A 5,307-nucleotide genomic window follows, 5' to 3' on the forward strand; every position below is an offset into this window, starting at 1 on the left:
GGGACGGCTTAACTCCTCAAATGCTCTTGTCAATTGCGACCGCTGCATCTGAAGCATTATAGAGAGGGGGGCACCCCCCCTCCAACAGCTCATCGGCGCCCCCACACCACAATCAGGGGCGCCGGTGGTTGTCATGGCAGCCCGGGGGCCTAATGAAGGTATACGAAGGTATTCAACCCTTTTCCAATTTTTCCTCTAAAGTAATGTCAAGAATAAAAAAATCAACAAAATTTGTATCGCTGCGTCCATAAAAGTCTGAACTATTACAATATTCCATTACTTAACCCGCAATTGGTGAACGTAGTAAAAACCAAAAAATGTAAACCGCCAAAATCACTTTTTTTTGGTCACTTTATCTCACAAATTTTTTTTAATAAAAAGTGATCAAAAAGTTGTATGTACTAATAAAAACTACAGCTCGTCCCGGAAATAATAAGCCCACACACCCCTCCATTGACGGAAAAATAAAAAAAGTTATGGCTCTTGGAACGCGGGGAGTGAAAAACGAAAACAAAAAAAATTAAAAATGGCTTGGTCCTTAAGGGGTTAATATTCAATTCCTCAACAAAGCTCTCGGAGGCCTCTGGTGACCTCTCTCCAGCAAAGCAACAGCAATCTTGACGGCGATTGCGTTCCCCTGGACCGCGGCGGATGCTCTGCCTGGGCCTCGCCGTCCTGCAATCCCCCAGCTATCTCACTCTCCCCAGGGCCTGCCCTCAGTCGAGGGCGCGGATGACCTAGGCCCAGCCGGGCCGCTTACCAGACTAGCGACCTGGGCTCTGAGCCAATCTGAACCCCACTCGCCGGCCATGGAACGTAGCTGCTCTAGTAGCTGAAGAAGATCAGTCATGCTGGGGGACTGGTAGGAGACGTGGCAGAGACAGTGTGTAGGAGCGAGCAGTAACACAACTGTTCCGTGCGCTCCTTCCGGTCTGACTGGCGCTCAAACCAGAGTGCTGTCTGACCTCAGCCTCATTTCCCTCAGCTCCTCCCCTTCCTATTTCCCCTGTCATTCATCCTCTCACTATGCCTGTGGCACGGGTGCAGCCGTTTTAAATGTTACGTTTGGCCGGTATGTGTCAATAAACCTTTCAAGGCGACTACTCCTTTTAAGACAAGGAGATCCTGCAAAAAAAGTATACTATCCGCCATCTACCATAAATGAATTGAGAAATATATAGCGCTTCGGTTGACTGCCATATTTATAAAGACATGCGCCATTTTGTTCTGACACGTGAAACTGCATACCTCTAAACCGTGGAATCTACGTTCCTAGGACACTCTAAGCCCCTCCCCTGAGCCACCCAAGAACACCCACGATACCTTACAGAAACATCCATTTTGGGTACTTGAGGTACATTCTGCGAAAAACTAGACGGTTCTGTAACTGTATCGGGAAATGTGGGCCAGGTCCGAGTCGCATGGTGTAAGCAGTCCCCACCAGTTTTCTTATTAGAAACGTGACAGAAAACATTCCCAGGTTATCCCACGTCAAATTAGCAGACATTATCTGTGGGGTGCGCGCCCATTTTATATTCTGCAATGGTGCCCTATGATAACTATGTACACCCCTGATCGCATGAAAGGCTAAAAAGGGTTCTTACAGATGTGTCCACTCCAATTACTCACTTCAATATATTAACATGTTGAAGTATGGAGTAGGCTCACGCGCTGAGCCCGCTCCGTATGCTGCTGGTGGCAGCTGTGTATTACATTTAAACTGTGAAGAGGAGGGGAGCGACGGTGGTTGTCATGGCAGCCCGGGGGCCTAACAAAGGCCCCCAGGTCTGCCTTCTGTCTGCCTCTGCTAAGCCGTGCCTCTAGCACGGCTTAGCAGAAGCCTGAAAAAAGGACAATATACTGCAATACATTCGTATTGCAGTGTATTGTACCAGTGATCAAATGATCGCTGGTTCAGGTCTCCTGGGGGGACTAATAAAATGTGTAAAAAAAAGTTAAATACATTTTTTTTAAAAATTGTAAAAAAAAATACCTAAATATTAAAAAGTTTAACAAAAAACCCTTTTAACATTTTTCCATAAACACAAAAAAATTGGTATCGCTGCGTCCGTAAAAGTCCAAACTGTTACAATATATCATTATTTAACTCACACGGTGAACGGCGTAAAAAATAAATAAATGAAACCACCCGAATCATTGTTTTTTGGTCACCTTGGCGCAAAAAAAAATGAAATAAGTGATCAAAAAATTGTATGTACTAAAAAAACTACAGCTCGTCTCGCAAAAAATAAGCCCTCACACCGCTCAGTCGACAGAGTTCTGGCTCTCAGAATGCGGTGAAACAAAACAATTATTTATTTTTTTACGAATAGTTTTTTCTTTGTAAAAGTAGGCAAATTTAAAAAAAAAAACATATACATTTGGTATCACCGTAATCGTATTGAGACGCAGAATAAAGTTAATTTTCTCGTTTTTAACCACACGGTGAAAGCCGTAAAAACAATGGAGGAATTTAGTTTTTTTTCCAATTCCACCCCACAAATATTTTCTTTTTCCGTTTCGCAAAAAATAAGCCCTCACGCCACTGAAAAATGGCTGGGTCGTTAAAGGAGATAATATTTATCACCCAACTAAAATATATATGCAGTCGTTTATTTGTTAGGATGCCCGTGTGGAAATCGTATGTTGGACAAGCAGCACGCCGGGTTAAACGGCCTGTAAATGAGCATAAATCTCATATTAAAAAGTACAAAGAACTAAAACTGAAGGAAATGGAACGAAAAAAACAGAAAAGCAAATAAAGATTGAAGTAGAGCGGAAAGAAATGGGACGTAAATCCCAGGAAACAGGCCTTTTTTGATATCGATCATCGTATATGTGACCGGAGGAGGCAAATACTACAACAGTTGGACGGAAAACGTGATGAGGATGAGAACAGGCGATTATTATTATTATTATTATTATTATAGAGAGAGGGTTTTTGGATTACTGGGCTGGAGACCTTGGAACCCAAGGGGTTAAATGAAACCTGAAGTTTTAAAGTGTGAGCAAAATGTGTATATTCCGGGATTTTTGTATTTGCTGTATAAAAGCAGAGTTCATGAGACTCCATGTAGCTGTGAGTGTTCTCGTGTGTATTTTATATATTTCTACTATATTTTTATATAGGTGTCATGCTTTTTAAGCAACTCCATTCTGCTTCACCTGCACACACGAGTAAGGGGTCTTGGTCTCTCCGAACGTAAGTGGCAAGGTGAGGGGCCTGAGAAGGAGCGCTGGCGTTCTCGGCTTTGAACATTAAAATAAAAAAGGACCGGAGGAGTTGTAGTTTCTTTTGGTGGCATTTATAGTTCCATGTAATGTACTGGAAAAACATTCTTTGCGGGCTGAAAATGGAAAAAAATAAGATTCCTCAATTCTTTTTTGGGTTTCGTTTTTACGGCTTTCACCGTACGGTAAAAATGACAACTTATCTTTACTCTGCGGCTCAATGCGATTACGGTGATACCACATTTACATAGGTTTGTTTATATTTTACTTCTTTTATTGATAAAAAATAACTTTTTGTTTAAAAAACAAAAAGTTTTGTGTAGCCATTACTTATTTTTATTTTTCCATTGATTGAGCGGTGTGAGGGCTTATTTTTGGCGGGACGAGCTGTAGCTTGGATCGGTACCATTTTTTGGTACATAAAACTTTTTGATTACTTTTTATTCCATTTTATTGGAGAGCTAAGTTGTCCAAAAAACAGCAATTTTGTCCTTTTACATCTTTTATTTTTTACGGCACTCACCGTGCGCGTTAAATAACGCTATATTGTAATAGTTCAGACTTTTACATACGCAACAATATCACTTTTTTTTTTTTTTTACATTACTTTTAGGGAAAATGGGAAAAGTTTTTTTTGGAACTTTTAAAAATATTTTCTTTTTTCGTCTACTAAAAACTTTTTTTCACTTTTTTTTTTTTTACACATTTTATTAGTCCCTCTAGGGGATTTGAGCCAGCGATCGTCAGATCTAACATATTGCAGTATATTGTCAATTTTACAGGCTTCTGTTTAGAGGCAGAGTGAAAGCAGACCTGGGGGCCATGACAACCGTCGTCACCCCACGATCTTGTTGCGGGTGGGGCGGGGGTGATGAGCTGTCGGAGGGAGCTGCCCCCTCTTTTCAACGCCTCAGATTCTGCGGTCGCGATTGACCGCATTTGAGGGGTTAAACAGCCAGGAACAGCACGATCGCTATTCCAGGCTGTTAGTCCCGGGTATCGGCGGTGAAACACAGCCAACACCCGCAGGATATGGAGCGCGCTCCAAACATCACCCCCACACCCGGATGTAATGGCACGTCCGGGTGCGCGAATGGGTTAATAGCTGATCATGGGGGCAACTAGCAGTGCGGCATCTCTAATCCTTTTATTGCAAGGGGAGCCACAATTTGAGTAGGAGTGATGTAAACCAGACAACCCTCGACCAGATTACTTCCACTTTGTCACGGTCTGTGGGTATGTGGACCCACTAGGCTGCACGACTGTAGCGGCGAGGCAGCTGGCCAAACAACAGAGTGCCCAATAATACAAAGTCCAGCACAAGGGTACCTGAATAGTCCAGACAGTCGCAGTGGCTAGGCGTGGCAGGTGACACCAGACGTGACCAGAGGCACAACACGACTCCAACCTCCAAGTCACAGGGACAACAATAGCACAGGATACATGATGCAGGTAGCAGGTATGGGAACACTGGGAACAGGATAACATTAAGGGACCGTTTTCAAGACTAACACAGGTAAACAACAATGCTCAGGCAATGAGTGAAGGGGCGGCCGTCGGGGCGTGAGTAATCCCAATGGTCTGCGGCCATGTGCGCTACAGTATCCCCCTCTTACGCCCTCTCTTCTTGGGGCCAGAGCGTGAGCAAAACTTCTGAGGGTAGCAGCATTGAGGTTCTCCTCTGGCTCCCAGGACCTCTCTTCTGGACCAAACCTGTAATGTCGGGGTAGGGAGACAGACAGGTGAGCCCTAATCTACCCGCCACTCAGTCCCTGCCTACTTGCACGGCCCGTCCTAGGCGACGGCGTACAACTGGGCGACGGTCCCTACGCTCAATAAGTCCACGACAGACAAACCGATAAGGGTACACAGAAGCTAAGGGAAATGGGGCAGTTGCCCACGGCAACACCGTGACCAACAAGAGTAGTGAACGAGCCGAGTCAAACCAGGAGTGTACGAGGTACCAAACGCAGAGCAGGAGAGTAGTCAGTAAAGCCAGGGTCAAATAGAAGCAGAGGTCAATAGTACAAGCAGGAACAGCAGAGCCAGGAAAACAGACAATCACAGGCAAAGGAA

This window comes from Rhinoderma darwinii, assembly GCF_050947455.1.
Source record: "Rhinoderma darwinii isolate aRhiDar2 chromosome 4 unlocalized genomic scaffold, aRhiDar2.hap1 SUPER_4_unloc_8, whole genome shotgun sequence".
NCBI classification, from domain to species: Eukaryota; Metazoa; Chordata; class Amphibia; order Anura; family Rhinodermatidae; genus Rhinoderma; species Rhinoderma darwinii.